The 21,684-nt window shown below is 35.7% G+C and overlaps 1 protein-coding gene across 48 annotated transcripts in view; it reads right to left on the bottom strand.

Annotated features, from left to right (window-relative positions):
* The window catches only part of ZBTB20 (zinc finger and BTB domain containing 20), an 847,908-nt gene that overhangs the window by 253,290 nt on the left and 572,934 nt on the right, over positions 1–21,684 (bottom strand). For 2 of the 48 annotated variants that reach the window (XR_015165318.1, XR_015165313.1), the window contains one exon: positions 10,558–13,125. The exons of the other annotated variants lie outside the window; for them this stretch is intronic. The gene's annotated coding sequence lies outside the window, so the exon portion shown is untranslated. Of the gene's footprint in view, positions 1–10,557; positions 13,126–21,684 lie in introns of those variants that run through there. 48 annotated transcript variants of the gene reach the window in all.

Below are 21,684 nucleotides of genomic sequence, written 5' to 3'. Positions count from 1 at the left end.
ACCGAACTGAACTGAACTGAACTGATGCAGTTCTCTGATTCTACACCCAGGGATAGAATGCTAGTATACCTTTGTTCCTTCTGTCCCAGTTGTCAAGATATATGTGCAGGTACAAATAGCTGACCTGGGAGGCATTAATGGTAGTGACAATAGCCCAAAGGCTAGACAGTCGTGTTTAATATGAACCATCTCATCTGATCCCTACAATAAGGATTGTAACTTAAGTATTATTACTATTCCCATCTTTCAGATGAGGAAACTGAGATTCAGAGAGATGTAATAATCTTTTGTTTTGAATGTCACACTGATTATTGCAAGAGTTCCTAAGTTTTAACTCTTTAGCTCTTAGCCTTGTGGAAAAATACGTTCTTGAAAGGTGTTTACTTTCAAAGATGTTCATGATTTGGTGGTAACATCATTGTAAAGGGTGTTAAGTACCTAAAATAAAATGGTAACATTACTGTAAATGAGGTAAAGTGCCTAAATACTAATAAAATTGGTTATTTATTATAATACATAGGACGTCAGCATTTGTATTCAAGTAACTCTTCTCCTCTGTATTTTTATAATTACTAAAATCATCTAAACTAAATTGCTGATCTTTGATTAATTCATTCAACAATTATGCATCTTGCCAAAACCTGAGGTATAAAAGATAAATAGGACAAAGCCTCTGCCTTCACTAGGTTTACAGTTCAGAAAAAAGAGATGAGCATGTATGCAACTGGTTCTGGTTTACCTTGTGCTCAGTGGAGGCCTGAGTTAGAAAGACAATGGTTCTTCTCTGGGCAGAAAGCAAAAAGGGTGTGGTCTGGAAATTTTTAGTTACTCTAGCACTTTGCCATTGGCCAGTGTAAGGAATTTTGATTTTTTAAGATTACATTTTTACTTATATAGTTTTGTTAGAAAAAGGGCAGACTGAGTTACTTGTGTACTTTGGGCTGATAAAACTTTATGTGGTTTATTCTTTCTGGCATCCAACCGGGTTTCTTTTTTGGCTAAATTCTGGGTACAAAGCCAAGTTAGTCATTATGTTTATTCATTCTTACATAAAGCAGCTGAAATTTTCCTTCTGAGATGGATGCCTGATAAATGTTATCAGTAGTAGGTCATGCCACTCAATAAAAGTGACCTATAGATACATATTGGCTATGTCCTTTGTTTTCATCTGTTTCAGTTACTTAAAATGCTATTATTGGATTATGAAATTTTTATAATATGAGAAATTTAGAAGTTAAAAACAGTTGAAAACAAAGAGTACTCAAGATTTCTTCCCTTGAGATAAGCTCATATACATGCTGATGTGACCTGAGCATATTAATGTCAGAGCTGATTGATGGACTAAAAAAATGAGGTTCTGGAATGTGAAAGCACAGGCTGATAACCTAAGGCAAATGTTCAAGAATCCAAAAAAAGAAAGAAAGGAAAAAAGAAACTCTGGGAAACACTGGGCAATAGAAAGTATATGATATGATTTAGAAAATATATATCATATTTTAGATGATAAGATTCTAAAAATTGGTATCTCAAGTACTTCAAAAGCTTAATAAATTGGAAAAGGAAGACATTTTAATCCCTTTATGAAGTGATAAATAATAGACATGTGTTCTTTTCTCAAGCTGAAATATTATCAGATTTGGAATTATTTTTATTTACATTATTTACTGTTTGCTTAAAATTTTTTACTTTTCTAATCATTAGAGTATTTTCAGAATATTTAGAAAAGTTAAGGAAAAGAAGAAATAAAATATCACTTCATTCCATCATACAGAGGAGGTACTAGTATTATTCACATTTTAATGTATTTCCTTTGATGTAACCAAATACATATTTTTTCATATGTTTATCAATTGCATTTCCTCTTTCATAATTTTTCTTTTTATAATCTTTTTAGATTTTTTTGAACAAATAGGTACTGAACATCTCAGTGCCTTCTTATCTTTTGCTTCCATTTCATTTCTGATGCTGTCACTATACCGTAGACTCTCCTCACCTAATCCTGAACCTGGACATCATGTCTGCCTAGTCTGTAGTTCATATTTCTTCCATTCTGATGCATTCTGCACACTGCTGCCTAACAGTACTTCTGAAAATACTGCTGTTGTCATGTCAGTCCTGATTAAGATCCTACATTAACTCCCAGTTATTATTTATCTATTAGCTAAATTCAACTGCCATCTTCAGGGGGAAATTAATCCCATTCTTGGCTATGTCCTTATGAATTCTGTTGATTAACATAGGTTATTGACATATGGAACTTATATGCAGTTAACTTTATATATGTGAGTACATATATGTGAGTATACAGAGACACATGCACCCAATATTGAATACTAGATATGAGTCTTGAAAGGGGTTTTACAGAGCTTGAAGCCCAACTTTTTATGTTTATAAGTGAAGAAACTGACTCAAAGAGTTCAATAAATTACTCAAAGTCATAGAGCTAGTTAAATGATAGAACTGGGACTAGAAACCAAGTCTCCCAATTCCTAGTTCAATGCCTTTAAGTAGGGAATAATAAAAAAATCATTTGTATAATTTAAAGAATAGAAACAGCTAGGAAACCCATTTAATTTCAATCTGTTCTTATGGACAAAAGATTGTTAAAATCATATCACATAGAAGGGTTGAGTGTTCTTATAAACATGAATAATGTACTTATAAATTGATCAAATGTGTTATTAAAATTTTCATAAAATTTGCACATCAGCATATGACCCAGTTTATACTAGTTTGCTTTCTTCTTGTTAATCTATATTGTTTTACTTAATCTGCTTTGCTACAATAGAAGCATGGTGTTTTTATTCTAGCATATTACAGATCATCATTAAGTTTCTTGCTAATATCTGCTGCTGCTGCTGCTGCTGCTAAGTCACTTCAGTCGTGTCCGACTCTGTGCAACCCCAGAGACGGCAGCCCACCAGGCTCCCCCATCCCTGGGATTCTCCAGGCAAGAATACTGGAGTGCTAATATCTAGTGGTATTCAATGGAAAATCCAATTTTCCTAGCAACTTCTATAAAGAATTTCCTCTGACAATAATTGGGGATTATAAGAACTACCCTAAAAAGAACTACGTCAATGTGCCTCTATTTAAATAGTAAACAACACAAACTGTTTTGTAGGAGAATGGGCTGTGAGACTGGGAGTTGCCAAATATACTAATTATTTAGAGGGATAGGGTAGGGCAGAAGGGGTAGATGTGGGAATAGCTATGACTTGAACTAACTTGGATAGAAGCTCATTGATTGTAAAGGGTTGATTTAAAAGCATATGTTTGCCCAACTAAATTGACAGAAAGAGTATTTATTAAATCATATGGCAGTTAAACAGTTACAATATCCAACGTTTAAATGAATAGGTGGGTCATCCAGTGCTAGAGGACACTAAAGAGATCTTAGCTATGTTTTCTTTCTCTGTGTGAATGTGTGTGCACACAAACTAGGCCTATTCATTTCATACTCAACAAACATTTTTAAGCATATACCAGAAGCTCTCTATTACTGAAGAAGTGATCCAGCTTTCTGTGATTATCCTCTCCACAGCTATATCACAGAGATGGATAATAATCTATACCTGACTAATGCATTATAACAAAAACTGAGAAAGTGGGTAGGAGGAGAGGAATGAAGAAGCAGCACCCTAAATTTCTCATTTCATGCAGCATATGATTTCTTTAATAGCGATAATTAAAAAATAGTTTGTTTTAAAAAATAACTGCTACTTTTTCTAATATTATTTTAGTATTTATTTTATCTATTACATCTACTAATAATATATACTATTTATTATTTTATAGTACTCTTCATTATTAGAAAAATAAATTTTGCTTTAAAACTTCTAAATTGCTATACTAATAACAAACAAATAAAATAGTTATATACCATAGAGAAAAAGACAGAGAGAACCAAGAAGCCAGAATAATATAGAAAATACTCATTTTTTACAACAATAAATATTAAGTCAATTAATTTATTATTAAAATAAAAACCATAACATAGGCTTAAAATTCCACAAAATCTAACCATACAATAGTACTTTAAGAATACTAGTTTTGTAGTGGAGAAAACTGAATTTAAATATTACTTCTGCATTTACTAGTCATCACCTCTTTCCTAAGGAGAAATTTACTTAGCTTATTTATATCAATTTCCTTAGTTTATAAAACATGAATGAAAGTAACTGACTGTATAGAGAGGATTGAATAAAACAATATCGATAAAGTTCAGTGCCCAGCACCACTAAATAATATTAAATATTATTTGTAATATTTGTTTTAAAATGGTGTATCTAAATGAAAGAGAGGTAAAAATCAAAGGAGTGTTATACAAGATATACTGATAAGTGAAAAAACTGATACAATACAAAATGAAAAAATCTAAAAAGGCAGAGTGAGACTTAAAAAGAAGAAAGAAACCATTTCTGCAAAGAAACTAAAAACAGTGAGGAGGGCTGAAGCCATAAGCCTACTGAAATCCGGATAGAGAAGCACATTGAGATGGCTGGGAATCTAGGTCTTTGGAGTAATGGGGCCAAAAGTGTTCCATATGAAATGGTGGACCTAAGTCTGTTTTGCTACTTCAACAAGAGGCTGTAAAAAATATGGCCATCTGCTGCCTGGGGCAATATCTTAGACAGAGCTGCAGGCACTGAAAGGTGGAAGGATGAAGGTATAGATTCAGTCTCATGATCAAATATTCTTAAAGGTAAGCTAAAGACACCATTATAAGATTTGGATTGGGACGAGAAAGCCAGGAATGCAGATAGAGGCAACTGGAAAACCATCAGTCAAGGAGGTATGAAAAAATTAGAGAGAGTGCTAAGAGGGAAGACAAAAAAGCTTTATGACCAACATTAACCTGCAAAACAAAATTCTAAAACACAGCAAGGGAAGTTCATTTCTAGCTATTTTATTCTTTTGATGTGATGGTAAATGGAATTGTTCCTTAATTTCTCTTTCTGATCCTTTGTTGTTAGTCTATAGGAATGCAAAACAACCACAAAATTAATAACTGGAATATTCACTCCAGATAAATTTGATTTTATAGAATTGTCTGATAATGATTTCAAAATGAGTATATTTGCAATGAACTTTAAGCCCAGCAATAAAATCCATGTACTAGGTCAGAAAAGAATTAAAAAAAATTTTTTTTCAATCAAAACTATATAAAACACATCTAATTATAATGGAATTGAATTCAGAATCAGTAATAAAAATAGAGTAAATACATGTTTGCCATGTAGAAATATATACTTTTTTTTTTTTTTGGCTGCAATGCGTGATATGTGGGATCTTATTTCCCTGACTGGGGATCAAACCTGTGGCCCTGCACTGGAAGCATGGAATCTTAAACACTGGACCACCAGTGAAGTCCCTAGAAATATACAGTTCTAATTAAGGGTTAAAAATAAATCAAAAGAGATATTACAAAATATTTAAAATTAAACAAAACTATATATCAAGACATGTTATGCAGCTAATGAGACCCTGAATGAGAATTTCGAGACAGATTCATTTTAAAAACAATAAAAAGTATTAAAATTGAATGAGAAAAAATGAACTCAGGAATCTAGAAAAAATGATCTAAATAATAAAATAAAAAGAAAAAGTAATGTTGACAAAAGCATAAGGTAATGATATAGAATGCAAAGACACAATCAAGTCAATAAGCAAACTCAAAAGACAATTTTTGAAAAAAGTAAATAAAACACAAAATGTCTAACAGCCAGTAAAAGAAGAGAAGAGGTTAATATAAATAATATTAGGAATAAGAAGGGAACATATCTACAGATAAAATTAAATATCATAAGAATTTATGAAGAGCTTTGTACAAATAAATTTGAAGTGTAGATTAACTGTTAATTGTATATTTTCCAAAAACACCTCCTTAAAATTGACTTAAGAAGAACTATAACACTTGAATAGAGCAATAGCTATGGAAGTAAAGGAACTGATGATAATATAACATCTACCTTACACTACCTACCACCTACTAATACAAAATATTAGGTCCAAATGATTTTAGAGGTAAATCTAACCAAATCTTCAGAATAGGTAATCTGTATAATATAAAAATAGTTTCAGAAATAGAAAAAAATAAGAGAGAAATGTTGCTCAACTTATTTTACAAGGCTACTATCACCATAATACCAAATGTCTATAATAAAAATTTTAAGAAAAGACTAATCTCCCCATGCAAACATATATAGAAAGTTGTCAGCAAATTAAACTCAAGACTGGATTTAAAAAACACACCAGGACCAAGTAAAAAAAGTTTTTTTTTGCAGGAATGTAAGAAATGTTGACTATTAAGAAATGTCTTAATATCACATAAAATACTAACATATTAGTGGGAAATTTTATCATTTTATTGATGCAGAAAATGCATTAGATGAAATTCAATGAGTATTCTTTTTTTTTTTTTTTTTTTTAATATTTATTTATTTATTTGGCTGTACCAGGTCTTTAGTTGTGGCAAGCAAACTCTCTTAGTTGTGGCATGTGGGATCTTGTTCCCTGACCAGGGATCAAACCCAGGCTCCCTGTCCTGGGAGCATGGAGTCTTAGCCACTGGACCACCAGAGAAGTCCTGAGTATTCTTGATTAAAAATACTTAGCAAACTTTAAATAGCTGATGGGAACTTTTCAATAATGATTTTGATTTATCAAAATCCCAAGCAAATATCACATTTCCAGAACATTTCCAGTAAAGAATGAAACAGAACATTCCTAATGTCATGGCTTTTACTCCACACTATATAGAGATCTCTGGAGAAGGAAATGGCATCCCACTTCAGTGTTCTTGCCTGAAGAATCCAAGGGACGGGGGAGCCTGGTGGGCTGCTGTCTATGGGGTCGCACAGAGTCGGACATGACTGAAGCGACTTAGTAGTATACTACTACGTATATAGAGGTCTCAGTAATGCAATATGACAGGAAAAATAAATTGAATTGAAAATTAATTGATAAATTGCAATTGAAAATTAAGAGATATATTGGAATTATTTGCTAATGATATACATGTCCATGTAGAAAACCTAGGAGAATTTCAGTTTAGCCAGTGGAACTAGTAAGAGAATTCAGCAAAGCTGTTGAGTATACACCAATACTAACAAATAAGCAACAAAGTGGAAACAGATTTTATACATAATATCATGAAAATTAAGTTATATGAGAGGAATTCTAACAAATAAGATCAAGCAAGACTTTTATGGTGAAAATTATAAAACATTATTATAGAACTGGAAGGAAGAGCTCATCAAGTATAGCTCTCAATGTTAAAAAGACACAGTGTCATAAGAATATCCATTCTCCTCTAGATTACTATCTAAAGTTAATGTAAATACAAATAAAATTCAACAGGGCTTTTGCTAAACTTGACTAAACAACCCTAAAATTTACATTGAATAGCAGAAGGCCAAGAGGAGCAAAAAGAATTTTAAGGAAGAACAATGTAGAGAGATTTACCTTACCAAATAATAAGAATATTATAAAGCAATGGTAATTAAGGCACTTTGGTGTTAGCACAAGAATAGAGAAATAGTCCACTGGATTAAATAAAGATACTAAAAACAGATTTGATGTAGGTGAAAGAGGCATTACAAATTAGTGAGTAAGGATGACTAATTTGTTAAATGGTGCTGGGATGACTGTGTTACCCACAAGGAAAAAAAAAAAAACAAAACAGGATGCACGTAAGATACCATACACAAAAACAAATGCCAAGAAGATTAGAGATCTAAATGTAAAAGAAAAAACTTTAAAACTGTTAGAAGAAAATATAGGAAGGTTTCTTAAGGATCTTGTCATATTGAAGGGTTTTTAAAATGAGTCGGACACAACTGAAACGACGCAGCAGCAGTGGCAGCAAGAGGACAAACCATAAAGGAAAACATCAATAAACTTAACTGCATTAAAATCAGAAGGTTTAAAAATAAATGCCACTATATACAGTTAAAAGAGAAAACTAAAAACTGGGAAAGGATATTTGCAATCTATATTGCTCAAAAGATGAGAATCCAGAGTATTATAACAACTACAAAACCAAAACCAAAAGCTGTCCATAACAACAGTAGCCAAAAAAATAACTCAATCAAAACACAGGTGAAGATATAAACCGGCAACACGCATGAACACCATGAGGAAATCCCAGTGATTTATAAGTGAAAAACATTTTCAATGATATATTATTCAATCCCCTCAGTCTGACAAAAATGTAAGAACCTTGGTCATTCCAAATGTTGTGAAGCATATGGAGAAGGTCTCATAGACTGCTAATGAGAATATAAATCGATACTACCACTTTAAAAAGAAAAATTGCATAATTCTTAGTAAAGTTATTAAACTTTAAAAAATAAGAAGTTATTTCATAAATTTAAAAATGTATTTTTTTTCTTACAGTTTAGCATTTCCTCCTTTGCTTCCAAACATGTACAAAAATGTTAAGTACAATTTTGGTGGCAAATGGGAAATACCAGAAATAATGTCTAACAATTAGAGACTCAGATTTTAGTGACACATACAGTAAAGTTCATTTTATATAACTCATAATGTATGGCTTATGTAGAACTAATTCATGATGATAGGAATCAGAAGAGTTGTGCTGTGTTTAATCTTTTGTTAAAGTTTTGGAGGATATAGCCTGTGAGGGGGCATGAGGGATTCCCCTAGGTATTGTGGATGTTTTGTATGTTGGATTGAATATTGTTGCATGGATGTATACTCACATAAAATCTCATCAAGCTATACAATTAATCTGTGTACTTCACTATACATAACTTAGAATAATACATGATAAAAACAGGTTTGGAAATAAATTTTCCACATTGAGGTTTGTTTAACTTGGGTGCTGGATTCTTGTATGTTCACATTATAATGAAACATTTTACATTAAAAATGACAGGACAGACTACTGCTTTTCCTAACTAGAATTGATCAAGGTAAAAGAAAACACTAGTGTCATCTTTTCCTCTTCACTGTCCATGACACTAGGTCCAACTGTTCCAGGAATCAATAAACACTTCACAGCCAAGTGTACTTACAAAGTGATCATTTAGTTGAGTCAAAGCAAAACTTTCAATTCACTCTTTGACTATGTGTAGAATCCAGGCTTTCTTAAGTGAATGACCAGCATCATGTATTAATACAATGCTGCTGCTGCCAAGTCGCTTCAGTCGTGTCCGACTCTGTGCGACCCCATAGACGGCAGCCCACCAGGCTTCCCTGTCCCTGGGATTCTCCAGGAATACAATGCTACCAACGCATAAAGATCAGTCATCCATTTAGGTGTTTCAAACATGAAGTGGGGGATTGCCAAGGATTTTCTGATGTGAATCAACAGGTGGTTTGGCATTAATATTGCTATTTGTTTCTGGGCTTCACCTCTGGTTTCAGAAAAGAAAAAGAGACAATACCTTTTCAATGCTGTATTTCAAGTTAACCGTATGGAAAGCAAGGTTTTATTCCAGCCAATTCTCTTTGTCTCAAAGCGCGGAGGAAAAGTGCCAGCCACTGCTACTCTCGCCACTAGCCACGGTACAGATGTTTGGAAAATGCAAAAATAGAGAAATGAAACAAAAAGGAAACCCTCAAAAATAAGTTTTGCATAAATGAAAAATGGAGTATATAATTATTATAGCTGCAAAAAGGTAAATGCATTTTTTTCCCATTGTGTTAAACAGAAAGAACCAAAACAAACAAAAACATTGATGTTTTAACTTAATGTTTTGTTGAAACCGATGATTACAAGGACCGACTCGTATGTGGCTAAAAATGGGAATAAAAAACAGATTTCTTTTAATCTGATAAGATTTTTTTTTTACCTCAAAGAATTCTAGAATATGACCTACTTAAATGAATACTTATAAAAGAAACAGATTCATTTAAAAATTCATGTTTTCAGGTGCCAAAATGGGAAAGGAAAAGTGTTTCTATGAAATCTTATAGGAGAAAAGAAATAATTGAAATTATAATGGTTCCTTATACAACTCAGATAAAATATAGCTTGGTAAGAAATGTCTCAAAACTGTTCAACTGTACATTCCTGAATTAGCTTAGCTAATTTACAGACAGTTTTTCCAAAAGCAAACATCCTGTTAGATTTAAGCACGCCAATGTAAATCATTCTTTGTTTAAAAGAAAAAGTTTTTTAAAAATTATGTAATTTCTGAGAGAATATTGGCCGGATTGTAGGTCAGACCATGATTTAGGTCTGACTCTGCCACAGCCCGGTTGCGTTTACCTTTGTTCCTGTTATAAAACAGGTCTGGTCTCAGTGTCCATATCTGTGAAGTGGACACGTGACACAAAGGCACAGCCCTATCGTCACGCTCGTTTCCAGTCCCACATTCTATGAATCCAAGGAAATCACTCCAGCACAAGAGCTTTTGTTTTCTTCCTTCCTTTCTTGCTTTCTTAAAATAAACAAACAACCAGATAAGCAAGTAAATATATATTAAAAGCACATATACTAATCATCTATCTCTCTGAACAGGAAGAGAGAACATTTTTTTTGTGTGTGACCATTATCTATTTCCTAATGTATATTTAAAAAGAGAGTTCCCATATAAAAAGATCTTTATTTTTTCCTGAATCAAAAATAGCATATCATTTCTTTGCCATTTAAGTTCTATGAAGAAAGAAAACAGAAAATCATTACAGAAATCATATTAGGAACTTTAAGAAGGAAGAAAGAAACTCTTTAAAAAAAAAGCAAGAAAGAAGTCACTAAACTTTCTTTTAAAATTCAATGGTTTGTTTACATGTTTTCTGTGACAGAAGATGTAATTGCCACTTCAAACTACCTTCACTTCCTTTTCCTGGGGCAATATTCTTAACTGTGTAAAACGCAGGACCCTCTTCACATACCTTTCCCACCTGCCTTCTGAGATAACGAGGCTGAGGTATAGATTACAGTCTGAGATACCTAGGATGGGAATTAAACATTTCATCTGGGAGACAGGACTGTGATCAGTTTCCCAAATCTAAAAGAAAATTAAGCCCCATCACTACTTTGGCAAGAAATTTGAGTTCTCGTGGCTGAACAATGATCATCATTTTTACACAAGACTTTTCAAAAGGAAAGCACCTGGGGCATCCACCAGAAAAAAAAATCTGAGAATGCAGCACTTTGTGTCAACATTTAAACCAGGTAAGACACAAGCAACTGCCCTTAACCCTTACAGAGAGGTATGAAAGCATGCAGGGCGACTGACACCTTGATGAACAATCGAAGCTCCGCTTTATGAAAAGACCTAAGTCTTTGGGGCTAAAGCGCCATTGCTCCGAGTGCTGATCCACCTAAGGCACCAGCAGAGGCAGAATGCTTGGGGGCAACAGGCCAAGCTCCTGTTTAAGGCTCTAGCTCTGGCTGCACGCTGGTAAGCCTGGGACCCACCAGACACACACTCAGGGAACACCAAGGATGGGTCCCCCTGCCAGGGGAGGGCCTCTCAAACAGAAAGGCAAGACTCTGAACTTGCACAGTGTGTGAGCACTCCCTACTGGCTGCTGAAGTTGGAGATGAACCGGTGGTGTTTTAGAAAGGGCTGCCCCAGGTTTCTGTGAGGCGGCTGAAGGACACAGCTCTTTTTCTAGGGGATAACGGTGTGGCTCTGATTAGGCTTAGACTGGTTCAGATGTTATGCTACTTGAGAAGCAGGTGAGGAGAGCTTACTGATAGGAGGAAATCCAAGAACTGGCAAAAACTGTGTAAAACTGGTTATAATTTTCATTAACTCTTTCAGCTACAGTACCCCCTTCTTATCCAAGGGAGCTAGGTTCTAAGAACCCCAGTGGATGCCTTAAACCACTGATTGTGCTAAACCTCATATCCACTATAGCTTTTGCTGTACATACATACCTACGATAAAGTGTAATTTATAAATCAGGCACAGTAAGAGATTAACACCACCCAATAATAAAATGGAAACAATATAACAATATACTGTAATAAAAGTTACATGAATGTGATCTGTCTCAAAATATCTTTCTGTACAAATCAAATGACGTTTCCATCTTCACTAAGCATCATCGTGCGCTGTGGCCACAGCAATTACAGTCTGAGGTGCAACAGCAGAACTAGCATGAATTTCTTTTTTCCTTCTTCACAATTTCGCTGAGAGGAGATTCATTCCTACCATAGATCTTAGTAACCTCAGCATACGACTTTTTTTCCTGAGTAAGTTGAGAACTTTCACCTTTTCAACAAAAAGAAACACTTAACAGCTTTTCTTTGGCATAATTGATTTGCCAGCATTACTGCTCTTATGCATTGGGGCCGTTATTAAGTAAAATAGGGTGACTTCAACACAAGAACCGGAGTACTGTCTCGGTCAATCTCATAACCGAGCTGCCTACTAAGTGAGTAACTGGTGGGGTGCTCTGGACAAAGGGATGATTCACATCCCAGGTGGAATGGCAGGAGATTTCATCATGCTACTCAGAACAGTGCACAATTTGAAACTAATGAACTGTTTATTTCTGAAATTTTCCATTTAATGCTTTCAGACTGCAGATGGCTGTGGCTAACTGAAACTGAAACTGGGGAAGGTGGAACTGAGGATAAGAAGGGACTTTTGTATTAACATTTTATATACAGACCCGTGTATGAGCATGTGTGTGTTTGGGGTGGAGGGGGTGAGGAGGAAATGAATTTCTGTGTGGCTCACTTTATTTCAGTAATAGGAAATCTTGGGACAGTCCAATGTGTTTATACCATTTATGTTTTACCAGAAAATCCCATATATAAACTTGATGGAACTGCCAGATATGTTCGCTATACCACTACACCTAAGCCCTAGACAGTGGTCTCAAGTCTAGGGCAATGATACTGGAATACCGAATGTTCCCAGGGCTCTGCTCTGTTCTGGTTCTTCTGTATAATAAGATGAAGGTCAAAATGGCAGCCTGCTAAAAGCAGAAGCATTTCAGTTGCAGGAATAACTTGCTTGTCATCAACTTGTTAATGCAATAGTCAAACATTTCTTTGACATGCACAGTATCAGCTAACTTCAGCAGATAAAGGGTCTAGAACAGGAAGATGCTGCAGATGCTTTAGCTTGGAGGAAGGCTTAGCAGAGCCAAAACGTCAGCAGGGCCTGTTTGTTCCATACTTTCCATCGGGCTCTGTGAAAGAAATGTTAGATTACTGCAATGACAAGTTTGTGACAAGCAAGTCATTTGTGCAACTGGTGCGCTCCTGTTTTTATCTGTTTACCATTCAGACTTGTGAATGCCATTTCAAGCACTTACAGGATTTCTGGCTCCCATTAAGGGGAAATGGTTTCTCCATGTTTAGAATTTTCTGCCTCAAAGAGAATTACTAAGCAATTATTTATCCCTGTGGTCACAGTGTCACACAAAAGCACTCTTGAGTTGTTTAGTTGGACTCTGAATCATGAAATGGAGTCCTGGGGACTGGATCGCTTGGAGCATCAGAAATTTCTCATCTAGTTTATTGGAATGACTACAAAGCGAGCCTGTAAGAGTCAATAAAATTGTGGCCAGCTTGAAATACCTTGCTCTTTTGCTCTGAGATCATATATCAAGGCCATATGCTTCAAGGCCCATAAACTCACTTGTAATGAGTAGATCCTGAGAAGCCAAGGCCTGACTGTGTCACAGATGCTGACATGTGATCTAACATATGATAGTCTTGGTGACAAGGACTGCTTTAACTTTTGAGAAGAGAACTTACATGGCCTTCTCCCCGAGTTCTGAGGGTAACCGGAGGCCCTATCCAAATCCAGAAAACGTTTTAAGTGTTTGGCAAAAGGTAATATCATAATCTAAAATTAATACTTGGGATCATCCTACCAAGGATGACTTTTGTATAGCAAAGGGCAGATTTTGGGTCAAGAATTCAAGACTGTCTCCTTAGATTCTTCATCTGAGATTGCTGAGTGACTTTTAGTAAGTTATTTTAACCTCCTAGGAGGAGGGTACAAAATAATATCCCTGGTGGCTCAGAGGGTAAAGCGTCTGCCTACAATGCGGGAGACCCAAGTTCAATCCCTGGGTTGGGAAGATCCCCTGGAGAAGGAAATGGCAACCCAGTCCAGTACTCTTGCCTGGAAAATCCCATGGACTGAGAAGCCTGGTAGGCTAACAGTCCATGGGGTTGCAGAGTCAGATATGACTGAGCGACTTCACTTTCATTCCTTGTTTACCTGTCATGAATTGTCTCATGGTCAATGTCATAAAACATGAAGAATGCCCTCAGAACTCAAGAACAGTATTTCCTAAAAGCCATGTATTTCTCCTAATGATTTCAAATTTTGTCCATTATTGGCACTAAATTTCTAAATGATTCTAGGTATACCTCTTGAAGAACATGGAAGCATGAAGTTCTGAAGCGAGAAGGCAGTCACTTACAATATCTAGGGAAGCAAGTCAAAGCTGGAACAGTTAGAGTGTTAAGAACCAGCGAGAAAGTGATGATGAAACATGAGGCAGAGCTTGGTATGCATGACTAAAGAATGTTACAGAAATGGATAATTGTCCTTGCTGAATAAAAATTTTATTGTTATAATCAATTTCCCAGACACTACAAGCATTACACAATTTACATGTCTAATATCATCTTTACAATGGCTCCATGGTGTGTGTATTATCAATTTCTTTTCACTTGTGGAAACTAAAACTTTAGAGAAATTCAAATACTTCACCATAAATCTGTAAGTAGCAAAGGTGTGACGCTATTTTCCCTTCATCCAAAGCCCTGATACTCTTAACCACTAAAGAACTAAAGTCACTTCCACTGCCTGCAGAAGACATTTCTCCCTAGTTTACTGGAAAATGTTTTCATCTTAAAATGTAGATATTCAAGAATTTGATGGAAAAGGCCTGGTGAGATTATTCTGACTTTAACTGTGTTGCAATCCTTGTTAGGCCTCTGGGAAAGCTGAGCTTCATCAAGATGTCGTTTCTTTTGCCTGGACCTCAACTAGTCCGGCTGAAATGCACTGTGGAAGAGGTGGAAGGGATTCTAACCTATTTGTATCTTTGTGCCATGAGTGTGGTGGTGTTTGGCTGCATCTCCCTGTGTCCATGCCAACTTCTTTCTCTTCATACGCATAGCCTCTAGTTCACCCTACTCTTTGCTCCTAAGTCACCTCCAGGGAGACTTCTTTTGTCACTTGTCTGCTATTGTTTTTAGGTGTGGGGGAGGGGCGGACATCTTTCTTACCATGACAAGGATTACTGAAACAGTCTAAACTTCCAACTTTGCACAGAATGTAGCCTTTGTTCAGTCTTCTGCTTTGTTTCTCTTTAATGATAGCTTTGCCACAGGTTTTCCCTATGTAACTCAGAGCTATGCAAATCAAACTGGTTAGCAAGACTGCAGCTGTTCTATCTCAAAATGAGTCCGAGAGGTGGAGGTCTGAGTGAGGCACGTCTTCTGAGTATTACACCTCTAACGGCTGCTTACCTTGCACGAGTAGCAAAGAATGAGCTCAGTGAGATCTGCAGTGGCTTTCCTTGGTCCGTTTTTAGTGTGTGTTCAGACTGGATCATAAGAAGTTTTAGCTTACACAAACTTTTAGTTTCCTGGTATTTATACTTCCCCAAGCACAAGATTCTTACTTAAAAGCTACTCAAAAAGACACCATGCATCATGCAGAATCATAAAATCTCAGGGCAATGTGTAAAGGACCCTAAAGTCCTGTGGTCTGAGTCTTGACCTGGTGCCTGAGTTTGCTTGCTGGGGCCATTCAGTCCCTGTTGCACACCACCAGGGACACGGTGTGCTTAACCTCACGGGCAACCCAATCCTGCTCTAGGACTTCTGTTTGTACAAAATCTTCTTCCTTTTATTAAATCTTAACATGTCTTTCTAAAATTCTCCATCATGGCTTCTAGTTCTTTTTTTTTTACCATGTCCTCCAATCCTGAAAGCTTCTGGGAATTCGTAATTTAATGATTCATTTAATGACAACTCTCGTGCATTTCATATACAAACAAGGGGGTTTAGATCATCTTTCTGCCTTGTCCCTCTTCTCTCACCACACAGAACTTAAATACCTTTTTTAGCCCTCTGTCAACCCTGGGAGAAAAGAAAGGCAGTCAGTCTACCCAGTTTTATAATTTCTTTTTGGATGTAGGTAACACAAATGGCAAAGCATTCTTAATCTCTTTGATTTTCTGCCCTATCCTGGGGAAGATCTTTCTAGACCACCTCAGGCAGACTTGACAGCTACAGCTATTCATAGGGTGACCATAGAGTTTACTGTCCAAACAAGGCCACTTTTTGAGGGTAAAAGGACTCTATCGATAATTATACCAAGATCATAGGCATAGAACAGAAATGTCCTGGGCATATCTATACAGTACTCTTCACCTTCCTTCTCACCAACTCCCATCTCTTCATGCCCTAGGTCTCTATTTCTATGTCTGCTTCTCATTCCTGTCTGTGATCACTCTTTAGCAATGGGCACATTTATCCATGCATCTCTAGTTCCTAGAAGAGAACATGGCAGGTAGGAAGAGGTAAGCTATATGTTTTTTTTTTTTTTTCTTTTAAATTGGGGATATATTTTTTTTCCTCCTTGTATACTCTGGACTTCTTCCCTTATTTCTTAAGCAAATACCACCAACACACATTGGTTTCATATTTCTGGAGATGAATCAGAAATACTTAGTGTCACAGGAAGGGAATGATTTAATAGAAATGAGTCTGACTTTGAATACTGAGAGCAAAAAGCAGAGAGTGAAATGTGCTAACTTTTCCACCAAAAGTCTACTGTACCTCTTTACAGAACACCGAACACTAAGTTCTAATCTCTTTGTTCACAAGTAGTTGTTTCAGCAGCTGTACCCACAATTCCAAGTTTATAGTAAATCAATTATTATAGGCAATAATGGCAACATAGTGTGACGGTTATATTTGTGATCATATGGAACAAAGGGTAGCACAGGGAAATTCCTGAGAATTCTCCACTAAGACATTGGTGGCACTTCTGTTGCTTTCGGAAGTGTCCTTTTTCTGTCCTTTGGCCAAGAACATTTAGTAGTGCTGGTGGCTTTTTAGCAGTGTTTGTTTCTGAGTAATAGTGATTTTAAAAAGAGAGAGAAAAAGAAAGTCCTGAATCATGAGAATCACCTAGAAAAGGCGCTCCTTCCCTTTTTGACACGTTTAGAATATTCCATAAAGATGAGAGTTTACCCTGTTTAGGTTTAAGCACTTTCAAGAAGACAAACCCAGAACTTCTCTTTCAGTGTTTAGAAGCCTCACTATCAAGAGTCTACCTCATTTTCAAACCTAAACATGTTCTGTTGCCGTGTAAGCCTATTTCATCACTATGCGGCCTCAGTGAAGAGAAGAAAGTCTTATTTCTTACTTCCCATAACTTACTTAAAAAAAACTAGTCTCAGCTCACTATCTCAACCTTTTTCTTCTAAAAGATGAAACAATCTCAATGTTTTGACTTCCCCTTAAATATTTTTCTCAAAATTAATTTTATTTTAGTATAGCTGGTTTACAGTGTTGTGTTAGTTTCAGGTAAACAGCAAAGTGAATCTGCTATACATATATCCACCTTTTTAGATTCTTTCCCCATGTAGGTCATTACAGAGCAATGAGTAGAGTTTCCATGTGCTATACAGTAGGTCCTTTTCAGTTATCTATTTTACATATAGTAGTGTGTATATGTCTGGAGTAGAAAATGGCAACCCACTCCAATATTCTTGCCTGGAAAATTCCATGAACAGAGGAGCCAGGCAGGCTGCAGTCCATGGGGTTGCAAAGAGTCAGACATGACTGTGTACCTACACACACCGTATACATGTCGATCCCCATCTGCCAGTTTATCCCTCCCCTTATCTCCCACTGATAACCATAAGTTTGTTTTCTACATCTGTGACTCTGCTTCTGTTTTGTAAATAAGTTCATTTGTACCATTTTAAAAAAAATTTCACATATAAGCGATGTCATATGATGTGTGTCTTTCTCTGTGTAACTTTCTCTACTCAGTATGACAGTCTCTAGATCCATCCATGTTGCTGCAAGTGGCATTACGTCATTCTTTTTTATGGCTGAGTAATATTCCATTGTATATATATACCACATCTTCTTTATCCATTCATCCATTAATGAATGGATAAGCAATTTAGGTTGCTTCGATGTCTTTAATTTTAAATTTTACTGGGAGGGGTTTAATAACATTTTCTCTCCCCGGTGTTCATATCTAATTTCAGTTGCATTTCAAACAAACATGATAAAGTGTATGATCTATGCATAGAGGAAATAGTAGAAACATCAATATTCTTCATGTTTCTTACATAATCAACTATTATAACTATGCTTAAATCTCAGTTTTGCATTTTATACTCTTGATTAACTTTCTATGCTCTGCTTTTAGATGTTGTTTTTCCCTTGAAACTAGCCATTCTTTATTTTCAGTCCATCAGTGATATTTACCAAACCATCATAGATAATGGAAAATATGACTTGCAAGAAGATTTAAAAACAAAGTTATAAGCCTTTCTTTGTATGAAACGAATTTATAGAGAAAGAAGACAACCGTAAAGAGAAGAAAAAACGTGGATATTCATATTTAAGTATGTGGTGTTAGTTTAGTAAAGATGTGCAAACCAACATGTCTATATGAACTCAGATATGAATGATGAGAGAGTGGGATGAGTTGCCACTTGTGATGTTTATTTTTCTTCCTGAAGAATATTAACATTACCTTTTATTTAACAACATTCTGTTGCTTTTCTGTTTTAGGGAATGTTAATTTCAAATGACTATCTTTTTTCTAAAGTGGATGGTTATATCTACGTCTTAAACTGTTGTTATTTGGAAACTGTGCATAAAAGCACTTTACTTTCAAAGCATGCATTCCCTGTCTGACATCTAAAACAGTGATTTACAGCTAACTGTTTAGAATTCCTGGTGTCCCATTGCTCATGGGATTTTGCTTCACTCTTCCCTGACTATTCCTCCTTAAAATATAATTTTACACTAAAATTCATTTTTTTTAAGATTTTTGAAATGCTGCTACCAATGATTTAGAATACACTGGATTTGTTAATACTGGAAAACATGTGTCTATTAATCAAGGTAGTAAAAATACAGAATCCAAGATGACATACCATTTCTGCATTTTTCCATATTGACTACTGAGAATTCTGAAGTTCTTAGCATCAAATTAGCAGTTTAGAAATGGTTTTTGTTTGCTTGTCATTTAAGACAAAACCAAAAGTTCTGCCATTTACATGGAGTCAGATCATAACTCTAGCTTTGCCTTAGTTCACCAAAGCTCTCATTGGACTCAGAAAGAAGACAAAGTATTATACAGCATGGCCTTAAGATGGTTAATACCTAGAGTCCTGCTATTGTCAAAGGATTACCAAATACGTTTTACCAAGGCCTTCCTGGGATAGTTTATTGCACATAGGTTAGACTTCCATGTTTATAACTTGCAGACAGTAGTATTGCTGTTGCTGCTGCTGCTGCTGCTAAGTTGCTTTAGTTGTGTCCGACTCTGTGCGACCCCATAGACGGCAGCCCACCAGTCTCCTCTGTCCTTGGGATTCTCCAGGCAAGAATACTGGAGTGGGTTGCCATTTCCTTCTCCATGATAGTAGTATTAAATGGTTGTAAATGGTAGTTTCCCAAATAGTGAGTTTCATTTCGGCAAGAAGAGACAGTGAAGGTAAATATAAAGGTATCATCATTCACAAACCAGAAAGGTGAGCTAGACCATAACTGTTTCTTGGGTGGTCAGCCACAGAGCGCCACTCTTTTTAAATCAAACTATAGTTGATTTACAATGTTGTGTTAGTTTTTGGTGTATAGCAAAGTAATTCAGTTATGTGCATATATACACATATATTCTTTTCCACTGTAGTATATAATAGGATATTGAATATAGTTCCCTGTTCTATACAGTACAACATTGTTTATTGATTTTATATATAATCATTTGTATCTGCTAATCTCAAACTCCTTATTTATTCCTCCCCCACCCCTTTCTCCTTTGGTAACTGTAAATTTGTTTTCCAGGTCACAGAGCACCATTTATGTAAGAGTCTGAATTTCTATCATGACTTTAATTTTGAATTTCATTGAATGTAAATATAATACTGTTGTTATTAAGCAGCTCACTTATTAAATTTATAGAGAAACTTTCTCCAAAATAGTATATTTAGTCTAATCTATTATTTCATCTAATCTATTGTCTATTTTGACCCATATATTGCCTTTACAGAATTTTATTCTATAAAAATCTACATTATATATTTTCTAAACAGCATAATATATTCTTATACCCAAGGTATTCCACTCCCAACATTCAGTTCCAAGAGATTCACAGAAATAACTCAACATTCATTACTTTGGGGTACATGGATGGTCTCTGGGTCCATGACTGCTAGTTAGGCAGGTCACTTCTGAGCCACTATTACATGAGTAGAAACTGCTTTATAATTATTGGGTAAGAGAACACTTTCATTATGGAGGAACATATGATTATTTCAAAAGCAGTGGCTTTCAAAAGCAATGATCCCCATTCTCATAAATATTCTCAGAAATTTGGTATTATTTCCCTCCCTCTACCCTTTTGAAAAGTAGATCTCAAAGTGAGTACTGAAAAGCACTCCTTTGGTAATAATAACACCTCTTACTTTGAGTTAAAAGTTAGCAAGCAGATTTTTAGGAAGGCAGAAGCAGTAGTCATTATAAAATCATTCAGTCGCTGCTGCTGCTGCTGCTGCTAAGTTGCTTCAGTCGTGTCCGACTCTGTGCGACCCCATAGATGGCAGCCCACCAGGCTCCCCTGTCCCTGGGATTCTCCAGGCAAGAACACTGGAGTGGGTTGCCATTTCCTTCTCCAATGCATGAAAGTGAAAAGTGAAAGGGAAGTCGCTCAGTCATGTCCGACTCTTCGAGACCCCATGGACTGCAGCCTACCAGGCTCCTCCGCCCATGGGATTTTCAAGGCAAGAGTACTGGAGTGGGGTGCCATTGCCTTCTCCATTCAGTCACTAATAAACTAAAAATAAAAATGACAGTTTATTGGCCAAAAATAGAGGAGGGCAGATGTCTGAATAAAGGTAACTTTGTGGCTGGAACTAGATGGGCCATTTACTTCTGCTGCCTTTTGGGGTGGGGGTTGTGGTTCTCTAGTTTAGTGGTGCCTAGCACTAAGGCATCATGAAAGCATCAACAAAGCTCATCTACATAATAAGAATGGATTTGAATTTATGTTAAGATAAACTTTTTTTAATTAAAAAAAGGTTTTATTTTTATATTTTGATTGTTAGGTTAATAATGTGATTTTATTTTTTTCAATTTTTATTGGGGTATAGTTTATTTATAATGTTGTGTTAATTTCAGGTGTGTAACAAAGTAAATGACCATCAACAGAGGAAGATATGATACCCATCTACAATGGAATATTACGCAGCCAGAAAAAAGAACAAAATAATGCTATTTGCAGCAACATAGATGGATGTAGAGACTGTCATATTGAGTGGAGTAAGTTAGACACAGAAAGACAAATATCACATGATACTGCTTATATGTGGAATATACAAAGGAACTTATCTACAAAACAGAAATAGAGTAACAGATGTAGAAAATAAACTTATCACTGGGGGATAAAGAGGGAGGATAAAGTAGAAGATTGGGATTGACACATACACACTACCACATATAAAATAGGTAAGTAATAAGGACCT

The sequence above is a fragment of the Bos grunniens genome, chromosome 1, assembly GCF_055505025.1.
Source record: "Bos grunniens cultivar Pamir isolate PY7600 chromosome 1, Bosgru_T2T1.0, whole genome shotgun sequence".
NCBI classification, from domain to species: Eukaryota; Metazoa; Chordata; class Mammalia; order Artiodactyla; family Bovidae; genus Bos; species Bos grunniens.
Note: the sequence above shows the minus strand (reverse complement) of the source record. Positions and strands in the feature narration are given on the sequence as shown.